Source organism: Neoarius graeffei, chromosome 1 (genome assembly GCF_027579695.1).
Source record: "Neoarius graeffei isolate fNeoGra1 chromosome 1, fNeoGra1.pri, whole genome shotgun sequence".
Classification (NCBI taxonomy): Eukaryota; Metazoa; Chordata; class Actinopteri; order Siluriformes; family Ariidae; genus Neoarius; species Neoarius graeffei.
The window spans coordinates 108,882,566-108,902,342 of NC_083569.1; the positions used below are offsets into that span (position 1 = coordinate 108,882,566).

Consider the following 19,777-nt stretch of genomic DNA (forward strand, 5'->3'; position numbering starts at 1 on the left):
CCAAGAACAAGGGTTGTGGGATCAGGTGGTGTTACGAGCTGCTTTTTGCCTCTTCTCACAGCTCTTCGATCTTGGTGCGATCTCTTTTTACTATGTGTTTGTCCGCTTGAAAAATCCTCTTCCACATCCCTGAGGCATTCAAATTTGTTCTGAATCCTTATGGGCTGTGGATTTTCCATAGGATTGTAGATCCTATTGTAATTTGTAGAACGAGCTGGTGTTGAAGTAATTACTCTTCTGTTTTTATTTTTGGGCTTACCACCCATCATTTGCCAGTTTTCTGTACTCACATTTTGCCCAGCTTGATTGATGAATTCTTCCACTTGATCTGCAATGTCCTCGGTCTGTCGGAGTGCAATCTCTGCATTCTCAGCCACTGTTTCTGTACTCCTTTCCTGAGATATCGCTTTTAATTTGTCCGTCTTTGGCAGAGCATTAATCTTTGATTCCAGAATAGAAATCCTCTGTTCTAGTTCCATGCATTTTCTGCAGGATTTTTTGCTTCCTGGCATTTTGTATTAAAAATTAACTTATAAAGATGGAAAAAAAAGTGGAAATTAAATTAAAATTAAATTAAAAGCTTAAGACCGATGAGCCCAGTAAAGGTTCAAACTGCCTGCTTTTGTGCTCATTTGGAAGTAATCAGGAATCCACCTTTCAAAGAATTTCAACAGCTCAGACTTCTGAGCCCTCAGGTAAGCCAACTACATGTATATTACATCTGCAACCCTGGTTGTTGAGATCATCAATGTGCTCTATGTCACGCACTTGTTTCTCAAGAGATGCTATCTTAGCCTCAGAGGTTGTCGCTGGCGCCTCTACCTCAGCAATGTTTCTTGGCTTCTTCAAGCAGAGCGGCAACTACTCGTAGCTGTGAGGTCTGCTCTTTAATAGCCTCCAGACCGTGGCAACTTTGGTGTTGATGACTTGAGTGAGGTTATCCATTATCCGATTCAAAGCCTGAATAATACCTGGGTCCAAAACACCTAAATTAGCAACACTGGGTAGTTCTGTGCTCACATCGAGCTCACCACCATCATCAATACTGGAAGGAAGTTTCTTCAGAGATTTTTTCAGTTTTATGGGCATGTCTGGAGTTTTCGGAAAATAACTGTCCAGGCTCATGCTAAGTTTTCTCCTGTTCAAAATGCTGCACTTTTACTGCACAGACATGGGAAATATACACATAAACTGATCAAAGCCACCGGAGCTCACTTACAGCGATGCTGTTTACGATGCCATCTTCCATCCCATAAGAATGTTTTAACAAATCTATTTTTAATTTCTTTTTAAGTAGAATTGACTTCATTTACTCTTGACTGAAAATTAAAATAATTGGCTTTAAATCAAAATACAATCAACATAAAATAAATCACTATACATGTGATTACATCAAGGTATTTTGTGTGTGTGTGCAATCAGATTTCCTTCAGTATACGATCAAGCTGCTGGCATAGTCACCCCTTCTGGAGGCTTCCTCTCAGCTGGGCTATCTCTGCCTTCAAAAGAGTAATCTTACAGCAGTAGTTCCTCTTCGGTCTCTCATGCTTCTGCTTGCTCTTTCTACCTCTGTGACGAGTTCCCTTTCTCTTTGAAGGGCAAGGGGCTCATTGGATGAAAACACCATTTCTTACAGCACCCAAAGAAATCATCCAGGTGGTCATCCAGTCACAGTTCCCTCACCTGGACTTCTGCTAGCTAAGCAACAGTATCTCTACAAACACATCCAAGCCTTTGCCTTCTGAGCCCTACATAATGTGCCCGAAACCAGATGGGGCAGATGATGAAGAAATAAAGATGCAGGGAGACAATGGAGAGGAAGGACAGAGTCAAGGTCACAGGTGCAGGCGAGGACGTGGGTGAAGCCACATATGTGGGCATGGTCATGGGTATAGCCATAGCAGAGAGATTGAAATACATGGAAGATACAAGAGGGAAAAGTCATGCTTAAAAAAAAATCTATGTTTCAAATATGTAAACGTGCTTGGAAAAAGGTACAGTAAAAAAATTGTGGACATCTGTGAAGCAATCATATGTGCCCCAAATTTCATTTTGATATCTTTTTTTTTTTTAAATGTGCGTTGCTAAGGACTTTAGCAATAGTACGACCCCAATGCCATGAATTTGGGACACTATCCATCCATCCATTATCTGTAACCGCTTATCCTGTGCAGGGTCATGGGCAAGCTGGAGCCTTTCCCAGCTGACCATGGGCAAGAGGCAGGGAACACCCTGGACAAGTCACCAGATCATCGCAGGGCTGACACATAGAGACAAACAACCAGATACACTCACACCTATGATGAATTTAGAGCCACCAATTAGCCTAACCTACAAATCTTTGGACTGTAGGGGAAACCGGAGCACCTGGAGGAAACCCACACAGACATGGGGACAACATGCAAACTCCACACAGAAAGGCCCCCGTTGGCCACTGAGCTCGAACCCAGAACCTTCTTGCTGTGAGGTGAGAGTGCTTACTACTATGCTACCGTAAATTTGGGACACTGCAAAGTGTAAATAAAACACAGAATATAACAATTTGCAAATCTTGGAAACCCTATATTTCATTGAAAATAGTACAAAAACAACATATCAAATGTTGAAACTGAGAAATTTAATTTTTTTGGAAAAATATATGCTCATTTTAAATTCGATGTCAGCAACATGTTTCAAAAATTTGGGACAGGGGCATGTTTACCACGATGTTGCATCATCTTGACTTTTAACAACACTCTGCAAACGTTTGGGAACTGAGGATACCAACTGCTGTAGTTTTAAAAGAGAAATGTTGTCCCATTCTTGCTTGATTTCCAGTTTGTTGCTCAACAGTTCAGGATCTCCTTTGTTGTATTTTGCGCTTCTGTCGTGGAAACTCTCAAACTCTCCAAGCAGAAATGACTCAAAGTCCAAGAGGTTGCAGAAAGTTTTAGACTTTTATTAAATCAAATAAAAGCCGTGTTCGGTCTGCAGAGTGAACAGAGTCAAAATTACAAAATTCTCATTTTATACTGTCCCAAAGAAAAAAACAAAAAACAGCATATACAAATAATTTCATTGGTTAATGTCACGTCATACCACTTCATTTTCTACTGGACAATACGTCTCACGCTTCTCATATTTTCTATCAACTGAGTCAAATTTTCCAGTATGCATGGTCAATTCAGAAACAGTCAAAACAAACAATAACATGGGGTATGGTGTAAACAACACAGCATTCAGAGCATACAATACATGATTCAAAATGACTGGGGTCAAATCAAGTTTAAGGCTAATACAGGCTGCAGGTGTGCGCAAACAAGCCACTCGTGGCCTTGATCAGTCTGTTACACCATATAATTTGGGAAAAGGAAAAAAAAATGCGCACTGCAGCTTCTAACACCACCCAATTTAGAATGGCTTGATAAAATGTACTGTCAGCATGCAAGCTCTCCAGAATGAACAACTGGTTAATTCAACTTGGCCAACTCATTCCCACATATGGTAACGCTCCAGGTGCTGGAGTCAGAATAACACACTTTGTGAATAGGCCTGTTATTTAGCAGAAAACAACCTTCAGTATAAACAATGTCTTTGTTGTATTTTACTGTAATTATGATCATTCATTAACCAATTTATTACTTTTAATAGAATTAACTTCATTTATTCTTTGCTGCAAATTAACACGCTCGGCTTTGAATGAGCATATAATCAGCAGAAAAAAAAAAGTGTCTGTGGGGTTATATGAATCAGAATACATTTATGATTACTTAAGATGTGCATGTGTTTGTTCGTGACTACATATGTGCAAATAAAATCACCACACTTCGTAATGCGCCAAATGTTTTAAATGGGAGACAGGTTTGGACTGCAGGCAGGGCAGTTTAGCACCTGGAATATTTTACGACAGAACTATGGAGTTTTAATATGTGCAGAAAACAGTTTGGCCTTACCTGAGACAGATTTTGTCTGGATGGCACCATATTGCTCTGAAATATGTAGATATCATTCAGCATTAATGATGCCTTCCCAGATGTACAAGCTACCCAGGTCATGTGCACTAATGCACCCTCATAGCATCACAGATGCTGGCTTTTGAACTGCGCACTAAGCCGGATGGTCCCTCTCCTTTTTAGCCTGGAGGACGTGTTTTCTAAAACTAATTTCTACTTCCGATTCATCAGACCTCAGGACAATTTTGCACTTCGCCTCAGTCCATTGTAAAAGAGCTCGGGCCCAGAGAAGGTGGCGGTGTTTCTGGATATTGTTTATATCTGGTTTTAACTTGCATTTGTGGATGCAGAAGTGAACTGTTTTCACAGACAGTGGTTTTCTGAAATGTTCCTGAGCCCATACAGTGATTTCCACTACAGAAACCTGTCTGCTTTTAATGCAGTGTCTCCTGAGGGCCTGAAGATCACAAGCATCCAGTGTCAGTTTTCAGCCTTGTTTCTTGCATACAGAGATTTCTCCAGATTCTCTGAATCTTTTAATGATGTTATGTACCACAGACGATGTGATCCCCAAATTCTTTGCAATTTTAAATTGAGGAACGTTATTCTTTAAGTGTTGCAATGTTTGCCTATGCAGTCTTTCCCAGAGTGAAGTCCTCCCCATCTTTACTTGTGAGAAACTCAGCCTCACTGAGATGCTCTTTTTATATCCAAACATGTGACTGACCTGTTGGCAATTAACTAAATAAGTTTTTTTTAAGCATGACAACTTTTTCAGCCTTTTGTTGCCCCGTCCTGACTTTTCTGAAACGTGTTGCTGACAAATTCAAAATGAGCATCTATTTTTCAAAGAACAATAAAATCTCAGTTTCCATATTTGATATGTTGTCTTCGTACTATTTTCAAAGAAATATAGGGTTTCCATGATTTGCAAATCATATTTTGTTTTTTATTTTTCAGAGTGTCCCAATTTTATGGAATTGGGTTTGTAAACTTCCCAAGCAGATTTCTTCATTTCTGAAAAAAATTAAATCTGACTACTTCAAATATCCATATCTCAGTAGTGTATTTGTTGGATTTCTTGATCTATTCATTATTGGAAAACTTTTTAAAAGGCCTTTCATGAAAACACAATCCTTCAATCTTGAAAAACTGACCCATGTGACTGCTGCAATAATGGATAGTCAGAGTTTTAGCTGAAATTTCCCATTACCTTAAAATAAATGGAATACAAAAACATGTATATCTTAATGTGACAAATTCCCATGTCAAGAGTTGTTGGTTTTATTGTTCGAGCACGTGTTCCCGAGACAACTTTGAATGAGTAAAGCTCCCTCCACATTGCCCATACTGATACAGCTTCTGTTCTTTATGAATCTGCAGGTGGCTGTGGAAGGCACTTGGGTGACGAAAACTCTTCCACACGCTGTCCACAATGATACGGCTTCTCTCCTGTGTGGATATGCTCATGCCGTCGGAGAGTACTCTTATGTGTAAAACTCCTCCCGCACTGTCCACAATGATACAGCTTCTGTCCTGTGTGGATACGCTCATGCCGTGGAAGACTACTCTGACGAGCAAAACTCTTCCCGCATTGTCCACAGTGATATGGCTTCTGTCCTGTGTGGACACGTTCATGCTGTAGGAGATAACTCTGAGAAGAAAAACTCTTCCCACACTGTCCACAATGATACGGCTTCTCTCCTGTGTGGATACGTTCATGCTGTCGGAGATTACCCTGCTGAGTAAAGCTCTTCCCACACTGTCCACAGCAATACGGCTTCACTCCTGTGTGGATACGCTCATGCAGTTGGAGACCACTCTGACAAACAAAACTCTTCCCACACTGTCCACAGTAATATGGCTTCTCGCCTGTGTGGACACGTTCATGCAGTTGGAGCGGAGTCTGACGAGTAAAATTCTTCCCACACAGTCCACAGTGATATGGCTTCTCTCCCGTGTGGACACGCTCATGCAGTTGGAGATGAGTCTGACGAGTAAAACTCTTCCCACATAGTCCACAGTGATGTGGCTTCTCTCCTGAGTGGACAAGCTCATGTCGTTGGAGATTACTCCGACAAATAAAACTCTTCCCACACTGTCCACAGCGATATGGCTTCTCTCCTCGGTGGATACGCTCGTGCTGTTGTAGATAACTTTGACAAGTAAAACCCTTACCACACTGTCCACAATGATACGGCTTCTTTCCTGTATGGATACGCGCATGCCGTTGGAGATAACGCCAACAAGTAAAACCCTTACCACACTGCCCACAGCGATATGGCTTCTCTCCTGTGTGGATACGATCATGCAGTTGGAGACTGCTCTTTGAAGTAAAACTCCTTCCACACTGTCCACAGCGATACGGCTTCTCTCCTGTGTGGATACGCTCATGCAGTTGGAGACGACTCTTTGAAGTAAAACTCCTTCCACACTGTCCACAGCGATATGGCTTCTCTCCTGTGTGGATCCGCTTGTGCTGTTGGATATAACTCTGAGATGTAAAACTCTTCCCACACTGTCCACAGTGATAGGGCTTCTCTCCTGTGTGGATACGCTCATGCAGATGGAGACCACCCTTTGAAGTAAAACTCTTTCCACACTGTCCACAGCGATACGGCTTCTCTCCTGTGTGGATACGCTCATGCCGTCGGAGAGTACTCTTATGAGTAAAACTCCTTCCACACTGTCCACAGTGATACGGCTTCTCTCCTGTGTGGATACGCTCATGTGGTTGGAGACTACTTTTTGAAGTAAAAGTCTTCCCACACTGTCCACAGTGATATGGCTTTTCTCCTGTGTGGATCCGCTTGTGCTGTTGGATATAACTCTGAGAAGTAAAACTCTTCCCACACTGTTCACAGTGATACGGCTTCTCTTCTGTGTGGATACGCTCATGCTGTTGGAGATGACTCCAACAAATAAAACTCTTTCCACACTGTCCACAGTGATACAGCTTCTCTCCTGTGTGAATATGCTCATGCTGTTGGAGAGCACGTTGCTGAGTAAAACTCCTCCCACACTGTCCACAGTGATACAGCTTCTCTCCTGTGTGCATACGCTCATGCTTTTGGAGAGCACCCTGCTGAGTAAAACTCCTCCCACACTGTCCACAGTGATACGGCTTCAATCCTGTGTGGATGCGCTCATGCATTTGGAGAATACGCTTGGAAGTAAAACTCCTCCCACACTGTCCACAGTGATACGGCTTCTCTCCTGTGTGGATGCGCTCATGCCTTTGGAGAGTACTCTTAGAAGTAAAACTCTTCCCACACTGTCCACACTGATACGGCTTCTCTCCTGTGTGGATACGCTCATGCCGTTGGAGATGACTCAGACGAATAAAACTCTTCCCACACTGTCCACAGTGATACGGCTTCTCTCCTGTGTGGATACGCTCATGCTGTTGGAGATGGCTCCGACGAATAAAACTCTTCCCACACTGTCCACAGTGATACGGCTTCTCTCCTGTGTGGATGCGCTCATGCTGTTGGAGATTACTCTCAGAAGTGAAACTCCTCCCACACTGTCCACAGTGATACGTCTTCTCTCCTGTGTGGATGCACTGGTGATATTTTATTTGGTGACTCTTCATAAAACTTTTCCCACAATCTGAGCAGTGGTACACCTGGAAAACATAACGAAATGATTCAAGATGCTTCACTCACATATACACATACAGTGGGTAAAAAAAGTGTACACACCCCGTTAAAATCGTTTTTTCTGATGTAAAAAAAAAAATGAAACCACAAGAAATCATTGAAAAACATTTCCCACCTTTAATATAACCTATCACCTGTATAATTCAACTGAAAAACAAACAAATCCGTTCGGGAGGAAAAACATTAAAAAAAACCCCGTACAATAAGCTGGTTGCATCTTTTGGTGATGTATGCTGTTGTTTTTGTGCCAAACATACCTTTTGGAATTGTGGCCAAAAAGTTCACCCTTGGTTTCATCAGACCATAACACATTTTCCCACATGCTTTTGGGAGAGTTGATGTATTTTTTTTTGCAAAATTTAGCCGAGCCTGGATGTTTTTCTTTGACCCTACCTCATAGTCCAGACATATGGAGAATACGGGAGATTGTTGTCACATCCAGTACACAACTAGTACTTGCCAGGAATTCCTGCAGCTCATTCAGTGTTGCTGTAGGCCTCTCGGCAGCCTCCCTGACCAGTTTTTGTCTTATCTTTTCATCAATTTTGGAGGGACATCCATTTGTCGGTAACGTCACTGTTGTCCCATATTTTCTCCACTTCTTGACCGTCTTCACTTTGCTCCATGGTATATCTAATGGCATGGACATTTTTTTGTACCCTTCTCCTGACTGACACCTTTCAACAATGAGATCCCTTTGATGCTTTATAAGCTCTCTGTGAACCCTGGCTTTTGCTGGAGGATGCAACTGAGTAAATGTCTGAACGTTATTTGGAGTTAATCAGAGTCATTTTAATTGATGGAAGGTGTGAACTCAAAAAGACTGAATGCTGTAATCAAATCAAAAGGTGCTTCAATAACTTATTAATTTAAGAGTGTGCACACTGATACAACCAGCTTATTGTACGTTTTTTTTATGGCCCCCCCCCCCACACACACACAGATTTATTTGTTTTTCAATTGAATTGTACAGGTTATAGGTCACATTAAAGGTGGGAAAAGTTTTTAAATTATTTATCATGGTCTCATTTTTTTTTTACATCAGAAAAACGTGTAATTTTTACGAGGCATGTACACTTTTTATATCCACTGTATATACATATACACACACAGACTATTACATGGTTGCACAAAGATATTAAGTTTATCTTCAAGTGGTGAACGTATACATCACAACGGAGCGAAGTGAACAAGTGATATTTTTCAACATGAGAAAACAAGCTTCATTACACCACCATGAAAATGTTGTCAATATTATTGAGACATATCCACAAAAATATTCAAGTTAATAGAAACAATTTGAATTTTGAACCAGGTCACCATATTGTCAACATATCGGTGGGAAAACAGAGGGCATGTCATCATCGGAGTAAAGATATTGGCAAATGTCACTCAGCTCCGCAATGTATTTTGGATGAAAAATGCGAGTTTTTCAACACGAGAAGATAAACTTCATATCTTCAAGCCAACATGTGATTTTAATTATATACACACATTGACAAACAAAAAGGACTCAAATTTATCAAAACAATTCATTGATACCCTCACGAGTGACATATTGAGAAATATGTCATGGTCGTAGTTCTCCACCCCATTTTTTTCCATGCAAACTTTGTTATAGATTTCCATTTTATGACTTCTGCATTGAGTCACTACACAAACATTTTAGAGTTCCAAACATTTGTTTCCCAGCACAAAATAAAATGTTACAGAAAAAAAAGGTTTGTATCTGAGCAGCATACTCCATAAGAGAGCACTTTTCAGAATAAAACAGAAACCATAATGACTGTCCCTGGGTTTAGGTGCAAAATTAATAAGCAAGTGTGACAAAGTGTCCAGAAGAACTGTGTCTGGATCTGCAAGATACTCAGTCAAACTTATGGCTCATTTCTAAAATTACACTCATTTACCTGCGTTTTTTTTTTTTCAAACGAAAGGGTCGTCTCACACCAAAAATTGACTGTTTTATTTCTTATAGTTTACTGCTGTTCATAATTTTTTTAAATGTTGCAACATTAAAACATTATTTTTGAAGCCATTTTTGGTCAACAGCATTTCTTTATGCAAGCCTCAGATTTTACACAGTACCACACACACACACACACATACAAAAGCCATAAAATTCAAAACACTGACATGTAAAGGGAATTACATTGATTATGTTGCTGCAGTGGCACGTTAAGGGGTAGGATGAATTTGGCAGCAAGAGAACAATCAGTTCTCAAAGTTGATGTGCTGGAAGCAGGAAAAATGGGCAAGCGTAAGGATCTGAGTGACTCTGACAAGGGCCAAATATTGTGATGGCTTGATGATTGGGTCTGAGCATCTCCAAGAAGGCACATATTGTGGAGTGTTCTTGGAATGCAGTGGTTAGTACCCATCAAAATTGGTCCAAGGAAGGACAACCAGTGACGGGGTCATGGGCAGCCAAGGCTCACTGATTCGCTTGGGGCACAAAGGCTAGCCCATATGGTCCAATCCCACAGAAGAGCTACGATAGCACAAACTACAGAAAAAGTTAATGCTGACACCTTTTTGTTTTAGTTAGCATGAACTTTTTCAGGTCATACATGATTCAACTTTTCTTGACGATCAGTCATCCCTGTTGCTTGTGCGCCTTTTCCAGCCAGCCTTTTCAGCAGTGGCCTTCTGTGGCTTACCCTCCTTGTGGAGGGTGATGATTGTCTTCTGGACAACTGTCAAGTCAGCAGTCTTTCCCATGCTTGTGGTTGCGTGAACTGAACTCGACCAAGAGATGCATGGTGTTTATGCATCTCTTGGTCGAGTTCGCGTCCTACTCAAGCGAGTAGGACGCTTCTTTGCTTTGCTCCTGCTTGATCTTTATTTTACTTTACTTTCTCATTTAATTTCCACTATTTTTTCATTTTATTTTTCATCTTTATAAGATAAGTTAGCTTTTAAAACAAAACGCCAGGGGGCAAAAAATCCAGGAGATCCTGCAGAAAATGCACAGAACTAGAAGGATTTCTATCCTGGAATCAAAGATTGATGCTCTGCCAAAGACAGACGAATTAAGAGCGATATCTCAGGAAAGGAGTACAGAAACAGTGGCTGAGAATGCAGAGATTGCACCCCGACAGGCCGATGGCATTGCAGATCGAGTGGATGAATTCATCGATCTAACAGGGCAAAATGTGAGTACAGAAAACTGGCACATGATGGGTGGCAGGCCCAAAAATAAAAACAGAAGAGTAATTACCTCAACACCAGCTCGTTCTGATACTATGCAACCCATGCTCCACAGCCATGCTATTAGAAATAGAGCCAGGTCTACAAACTACAATAGGATTTACAATCCTATGGAAAATCCACAGCCCATAAGGCTTCAGAACAAATTTGAATGCCTCAGGGATGTGGAAGCGGAATTTTCAGGCAGACAAACACATCATAGAAAGAGATCGCACCACAACCGAAGAGCTGTGGGAAGAGGCAAAAAGCAGCTCGTAACACCACCTGATCCCACAACCCTTGTTCTTGGTGATTCCACTGTAAGACATTTAAAAGGACATGGGATGATTATTTGCTGCCTTCCAAATGCATCCATCTCTGACACCAAAGACAGCATTTTGAAACTCATGTCCAAGCATAAAACTATCAAACGTATTGTTGTGCATGTGGGAGCAAATGATGTTTTCAGAGAACAGTTGTTTGTCCAAGATGATTTCAGAAAACTTTTTTCTGATCTCTATAAGACTGGAATACAATCTTTTATTGGTGGCCCACTCCCTGCAAGGGGAAGCTTTGCATTTACTCGACTCTTCAGTCTTAACACCTGGCTTGGAAAAACTTGTTTTTTATTTGGTATGAACTTCATAGACAATTTTAACCTTTTCTGGAATCACAGAGAATTCTTCAAGCCAAATAGTACTGAACTCAGCTGGATTGGGACCAAAGTTTTAGCTGATCATTATAGCCTCGCTCTACAACATGCAATTTTCTCTCAGCCAACATTGAGGAAAACAGTTGATAAGATATCGCAGACTGACCTAGTTACAAATATCAACAATACCTCTGCAAAGCCAAAACAATTATCCATGCAAGTCTTCACCAAGGACACACAGCCATCTGGGGCAGACTGCCAAGAACCATCTGGGGCAGACTGCCAAGAACCATCTGGGGCAGACTGCCAAGGACATCAACAATCACATGGAGAATGTGAGCATGCGATTCCATCATGCGATTCCATCCAGATTGAGGACCTGACCAAAGACAATCATGCCAAGGCTGCATCATCCACATCTCGACCCCATGCAAGTATCACAGAGACTGTCAGGGAGACAGTCACCACAGAGACAGTCATGGAGACACTTACAAAGACCTCACCAAAGTCTCGCTCTTCTGACTTTATTGTACCATCTCCGTCTCCCCCCTGCATGTATTTCCCTAAAAGTATGCAGAGACTGCTGCCAATGGCTGCACTCTCTTTTTCCAGCCCAAATCATTCGCGACAAGCAGTGTACCCAGTTCATCAAAAATCAACCAACAGACTGAACTGTGTTCGCCCAGGACTTTCAGCTGGCTACCAATCTTTTTCACCATCTAAAAATACATGACATCTCCAATCCTTCCCCTTACCAACCTCATGGAACATACAGAGAGTCTTGTATGATGTGCTGTGGGTCCCTGCATTGGGTGTAGTTTTGAAAACAAGCTGGGACCCAGTATGCCTATGCCATTCTCTATTCCTGTGTTGATAAGAAATAGAAAACATAGAGCATATTTAACCCAGGGGGTAACCCAGTCTAGTCTCCTTCCTGTTTCAAAACATCAGAGTGCCCAAGCGGATATTACTTCTAGACTTTCTGTAAAGCTAGCTCTTCTGAACGTTAGATCACTTTCAAACAAGTCATTTTTAATTAATGATCTTATCTGCAAACACAATCTTGATGTTTTGCTTCTAACTGAAACTTGGCTGGATCAAGCAAATAGTGCTACCACCCTTATTGAAGCAGCTCCCCCAAATTTTAATTTCATGAATGTTACCCGACAGGGGAAAGGTGGAGGGATCGCAAATATATTCAAAGTCTCTTTTCAATGTAAACAATCCTCACTTGGTGATTTTACATCCTTTGAACACTTATGTGCACTTGTTACATGCTCTCCTAACATATTGTTATTAACTATTTACAGGCCTCCAAGAAATTCAGCCAAAGTTTTTCTGGAAGAGTTTGGTGAACTGTTGTCAGTCATTTGCTTAGAGTTTGACTGTCTTATTATATCTGGGGATTTTAACTTGCATGTAGATAATACTGAAAACACTTATGCCAGAGAACTACTTGCACTTATTGACAACTTCAACCTAGTACAACATGTACAGGGGCCGACCCGCTCTCGTGGTCATACCCTTGACCTCGTCATCACAAAGGGTCTTACTGTTTCTACTACTGTTGTTGACCTGGCCTTATCTGATCATTTCTGTGTTTTCTCTGATGTTTCTATGTCTCCTCACATTCAGAACAGCTCAACGACTATGGGTAGGAGAGTCATAAACGACAACACGTGTTCTCTTTGAGCAAGCTCTCTCTCGGATCTCAACCAAAATGTCAGACTCTGTAGATGATTTACTGGAAATTTTTTTAATTTAAATATGACCCAAATTATGGATGATATTGCTCCATTCAAAATCAAAAAAGTCAATGACAAGCAGAAAGCACCATGGAAGCAATACCCAGCTGTTAAATTGCTAAAGAGAGAATGTAGAAAGACTGAAAGAAAATGGCGCAAATCTAAACTTCACATCCATCATCAAATCCATAAAGAGATGCTTTGTAAATATAATTATGAAATTCGTAAAGCAAGACAGTCTTTCTTCTCCAATATCAACAGGAATATGAACAATGCCCGTGTGCTATTTTCTTTTTTTTTAATATACTCTTTATTAGTTTTTTTCTTAGTAACACACACATATGTGCCAATTGGGCACAAAAAAAAAAAACATAACATGACGAGGGGAGAATTGTGCATTATGCAAGGCAGCAGAGTCAAAATAAGCACATCATATATAAAAATATAAGGATGCTGCTCGATAATAGGGGAAAGAAAAATAAATAAATAAATAAAATTAATCTTGATGGAGGGCTTGACCTTGTCTTTGCGGTCTATATGAAATCAGGTCTTACAGTTAACACATAGCTGAGCCATTTTGACCAGTTCTCTTCAAAAATATCAGTTTGGTTTCTTAGTTTAAATGTAATTCTCTCCATAACATATATATCGTAAATTACATCAATCCACTAGTTTATTGTTGGTTTGGCTTTCTTAAGCCATTTTCGGGTCAGAGCCTTTTTACACCCCACTAACAACACTCTCAGCAGGTATTTATCCCGCTTTGCATATTCAAGTCCATCTAGATCACATAAGTACATGACTTTGAAGTTTAGAACCATTTTCCTTTTAAAAACTGTCTCCAGGATCCCAAGAATCTCTCTCCAGAATGGAGCCACAGAGGGGCAGCCCCAAAAAATGTGAAAATGATTTGCTAAAGTATTCCCACAGGACCTCCAGCAGGCAGTCTGATCGGAATAGTTGGTCTTTTGTGCTGGAGAACGAAAGAATCGAGTCACGTTTTTCCAGCTGAATTCCCTCCAGGAGGGAGAGCTTGTCACGGACCACTGCTGTCTGCAGGCCCTGTCCCATTCCTCTTGTGAGACTGTGAGGCCTCCCTCTGCTTCCCATCTTTCCTTAATTTCTAGGGTATGATCTCCTCTAAGATTTTGAAGAGCTGAGTATAGTTTAGATATTATCTTTTGGAGGGTGGCATTATTGTAAGCCCTCTTAAAAATATTAAGAATTTCATCCCTTCCTGAAGTAAAGTCCAATTTCTTGTTCATAAAATCCCTGATTTGTAGATATCTAAAATGATCTTGGTTTTGAAGACCAAATTTTTCTTTTAGGTCCTGGAAACTCAAAACTTTATCCTGATCTAAGAGTGTGCAGTATGCTGTAAGTCCGTTTTCTGTCCAACTTTTGAACCTTGTGTCATACCTGCTCGGTACAAAATCTGAGTCGTATGAAAACCATTTAAACATTTCAGTTCCTCTTCTCAGTTGATATTTTTTAGTTATTTCACTCCATTCTTTCAAAGAGCCAATTACCCACGGGTTGTTAGGGTCCGAGAGGTGACTAATTAATGAGGGATCTCCAACTAAATGATTAATTGGTAGTCCCTTTCCCATTGCCACTTCTATCTCTTTCCATTTTTATCTATAATTTGGAGTACACCATCCCACCAACGGGCGAATTTGAGCCGCTCTATAATAATTTCTCAAACAGGGGAGGGCTAGTCCACCTTTCTCCTTTGGTAATTGTAAAGTTTTATATTTTATTCTTGGCTTCTTCCCTGCCCATATAAATCTGGAAAGAATTTTGTCCCACTCTCGAAAATACAATTCTGATTTCTCTATTGGTATTGAATGGAATACAGGGCTTGAAATTAACTTTTTTTCTTTGTGTCCCCCAGTGGTCCCGAATTCTGTGTTGTATTGTCCTGAATGGAAGCAATAGTGTCCCCATTTTTTTCCTCTCTGAAATAACCAGTGGTTAATATTATCATATGAAGTTACTATTATATTTGTAACTATGCGATTTTGAACCCTTTATATCATTTTTACAATAAGTCACAAGACACAAGCGACACATGTCCTATACATCATCTACTTCAAAATTACAGTTATTGCATTTTCAGTTTATTAAACTTTGGCGATCTCACTGTATGAATAGATACCCGTTTATTTAAAGGGGCCAACTAGCTCATTCAGAAAATGTTTCAACTCACTACATCTGCAGTACACTTTAGTTGAAAATAAGACCCCTTTTATGTTCATTTCATCTACTTATACCTTGAATATCTGTTGGCACTTATAAGGCCAACTTATAATTTTCACCATTACCGTTATCCATTTTTATGAACTTTCCGTTATCCATTTTATGAACTTTCGCTGCCGGGTGCAAATGTTAGCAACATCAGCATAGTGGCAGGTCCGAGCCTAGTTGTGCTGCTGACTGATTAAACTTTCTGAACTAGAAAGACACCAAGAAAACTCACTTATTCTGTTGAACGGTATCTTCCGTCAATATCATCCACATCATTCCTGTTGTATTTTATAACGTGTCTAACAGTGTTCATTCAGTTCATTCAGTTGCTAGCGTTGCCTGCAGACCAGGCGATGACGCTTTGGATCCTGAAGGTCCCGGAGACGTTATGTCTGGGCTTTCAGTTTCTTCCCCGCGGTCGGTCCGCTTCAACCACTTCAGCATTTTTGTTCTGGCAAGAGTCGGCGCAGCGTGTGCGGTAGCAATTCCATTCCAAGTCCATATAATGCGGACACCGGCCGAAGATTCTAGAACAGAATGCGCTGCTCTGTAGCCTACGGATGCAGGTGCATCCAAAGTGTAGCTACTATGTATTTTTCGCTGTTAACGTTTTAAAATTAAAATTGACAAATTAGGTGAATGTCTACGTATGTGTTACGGCTTTGTAAATAATATTAATGTAGAACTTTTTTTTCTAGATCTATTTTTTTCCATTGTCCCGGGATTGTCCCAGATATGATAATTTTGTGTCCCGATGACATTTTTTATGGTCCCCGGGACGTCGGGACACCGTTAGTTTCGAGCGCTGATGGAATAGATATAATTTTACCATATTAACATGCCATTGTTGTGTGTTATGACTGATGTCAAGACTCTCGTCTCTGCGAGCCTACCACACAGATTTAATACTTGTCATTTTTAGGGCATACCTAACAACCTGTGTTTTCTTTCTCTCTCTCTTCCCCCCAATCTGTCCCTCTGAGTTGCATGTTGATCCTGGGATTGAGATGCTGGCCTCTTCTGCCCCTCGGACCTGCTTGGTCCGTCCTGGTGCCCTGTGTCTGGTCGGAGTTTTATCGCACCGCTCCTGTGAAGGACGGCCCCATGAGGACAGTTGAGGGTTATACCTGTTAAAACTGTTAATATTATAGTCAGGCTGTCTGTTGTTGCCCAAATGAGGATGGGTTCCCTTTTGAGTCTGGTTCCTCTCGAGGTTTCTTCCTCATGTCGTCTGAGGGAGTTTTTCCTTGCCACCGTCGCCACAGGCTTGCTCATTGGGGATAGATTAGGGATAAAATTAGCTCATGTTTTAAGTCGTTCAAATTCTGTAAAGCTGCTTTGCGACAATGTTTATTGTTAAAAGCACTATACAAATAAACTTGATTTGATTTGATATAAAAGTCTTGGTAGAATGTTCATTTTAACAGAATCTATACGAGAACTGATATTCAAATAAGGAATTATATTCCATCTATTGATATCCACTATAATTTCTTTTTTAAGGGGGCCATAATTGATCTCTTCTAGTTTTGATATGTCTAAAGGTAGGAGAATTCCCAAATATTTTATAAAACTTTTGTCCCAGTCTAGATGGTACATGAAGCAGAGATATTGAGGGGGATCAAAATGAAAACTAAGAACCTGAGTTTTTTTCTTATTTAATTTATAACCTGAGTATGACCCATATTCATCTAAAACAGACATCAACTCCGGCAGAGACTCTGTTGGGTTTGAAAGGCTAACGAGTACGTCATCCGCGAACAGGGCCAGCTTTTGTTCGCCTGCTGCCATGTTTATACCTGAGATTTTTTTGTTTTGTCTAATCCACTGTGCCAAAGGTTCAATAAAAATCGCAAATAAGATTGGACTCAGGGGACAGCCCTGTCTTGTTGATCTCTCCAGCATGAATGAGTCTGTGAGCTCTCTGTTGATTTTTAGTTTAGCTGATGGTTTATCATAGAGGGCTTTTAATGTGTTAATAGTTACTTGATTGAAACCAAATTTCTCCATAACCTTGAATAAAAATTTCCACCTGACCGAGTCGAAAGCCTTTTCGGCATCTAAACTAACCAACATGGCCTGTATTTTATTTTGATTTATATGTCTGATAATTTGTAAGGATTTTCTAATATTGTCATGTGTCTGACGAGTTAAGACAAAGCCTGTTTGATCCATGTTGATTATTCGGGGTAGAATTTTCTCAAGTCTCTTTGTGATAATTGAAGTAAATAATTTGTAATCCACATTAAGTACACTAATTGGTCTATAGTTTCCGCAGTCTAATTTGTCCTTGCTTCCTTTAGGTATAACTGATATAATTGCTTCTTTCCATGATGTCGGGGTTTCCCCTTTTGTCAGGACCCAGTTAAAGGTTTTTAGTAAAATAGGTGTCAGAACCTCCTTCAGTTTCTTATACCACTCTGCGCTGAATCCATCCGCGCCTGGGGATTTATTAGCTTTGAGTCCTGAGATAGCTGAATAGATTTCTTCTTCTGAAATTTGAGAAGCTAACAATTTTTTTTCTTCCTCCGTGAGTTTTGGTAGATTTAAGGATTTGAGTAGTGATTCCATTTTCTGGTCGGTATTGACTTGAGGTTGCGAATATAGTTTTTCATAGTATGCTTTAAAACAGTTTTTAATTTCCTGTACTTGGTAATAAATGGTATTAGCCCGTGTGCTATTTTCAACAGTAGAGAAGCTAACTAATCCCCCACCACAATTGATACCTGAACTTCTCTCAGTTAATAAATGCAATGAGTTTGCATCCTTCTTCAAAGGTAAAATTGATAAAATACGGCAGAATATTGCTCATAATATATCTCAGTTGCAAATAATTGAAAAGCTGCAATCACCAGTGACACAGACAGATAACTTCAACACAATGTCAGAATTTTGTTTAATTGATTGAGACTCTTGAAAAAACTGTACAAAATCTCAGTTCCTCAACATCTGAATTGGACATTCTGCCCACCAACTTTTTTAAGTCTGTTCTTCACCTTATAATTACAGATGTGCTTCAAATCATAAATACATCCCTAGAGACTGGTATTGTTCCTGTGTCCCTGAAAAAAGGCCATTGTAAAGCCCCTACTTAAAAAGAATAATCTGGATGCTTCAGTATTAAACAACTACAGGCCAATATCAAATCTACCATTCATCGGGAAAATCCTTGAAAAAATTGTCTTCAATCAATTAACTGCCTTCTTGATATCAAACAGCTGTTTTGATAACTTTCAGTCAGGATTTCGTGCCAATCATAGCACTGAAACAGCGCTGATTAAGGTTATAAATGACATACGTCTTAATACTGATGCAGGCAAAACATCGGTCCTGGTGTTACTGGACCTCAGTGCAGCTTTTGATACTGTTGATCACAACATACTGCTATATCGACTTGAACACTGGGTTGGGTTGACTGGTAAAGTTATCAATTGGTTAAAATCATACTTAAAAGATAGAAGCTTCTTTGTTAGCATGGGAAATTGTACGTCAACATCAATGTCCTTGACCTGTGGTGTCCCCCAGGGGTCGATCCTTGGACCATTACTATTCAACCTTTATATGCTCCCACTTGGACAAATTATCAAGAACAACTCAATTTTGTATCACTGCTATGCAGATGACACCCAAATTTATTTTGCTCTATCACCTAATGATTATGCCCCCCTTGAATGTGTATCGACCAAATCAACCAGTGTATCGACCAAATCAACAACTGGATGTCACAAAATTTTCTTCAGCTGAACACAGATAAAACAGAAGTAATTCTATTTGGGAAAAAAGATGAAAAGACTCAGGATTACCACTATTCTTGACACAAAGGGGATTAAAACAAAAGATATGGTTAAAAATCTTGGTGTTTTCATTGACAGCGAGCTAAACTTTGATAGTCACATGAAAGCAATCACTAAAACAGCATTTTATCACCTAAAAAACATTTCCAAACTAAGAGGACTTATGTCAAAAAATGATCTGGAAAAACTTATACATGTCTTCATCTCTAGTAGGGTTGATTACTGCAATGGCCTTTTCACAGGCCTGCCAAAAAAGACCATCAAACGACTTCAGCTGGTTCAAAATGCAGTGGCTAGGGTTCTCACACGAACAAAAAGAACAGAGCACATTACTCCAATTCTAAGGTCCCTTCACTGGCTTCCAGTAAGCTACAGAATTGACTTTAAAGCATTGCTGCTGGTGTACAAATCTCTAAATGGTACAGGGCCCAATTACCTCTCTGATATGTTGCAGCGGCCTAACCCAATCAGATCTACCAGATCGCAGCAGCAAAATTTACTGGTAAAACCTGCTGTTAAAACAAAGTGTGGTGAAGCAGCTTTTAGCTACTATGCA

General features: G+C 40.2%; 1 pseudogene; it reads right to left on the bottom strand.

Moving 5' to 3' along the window:
- Nucleotides 1-19,777, bottom strand: part of LOC132881680 (zinc finger protein 850-like) — a 100,569-nt pseudogene that overhangs the window by 50,670 nt on the left and 30,122 nt on the right.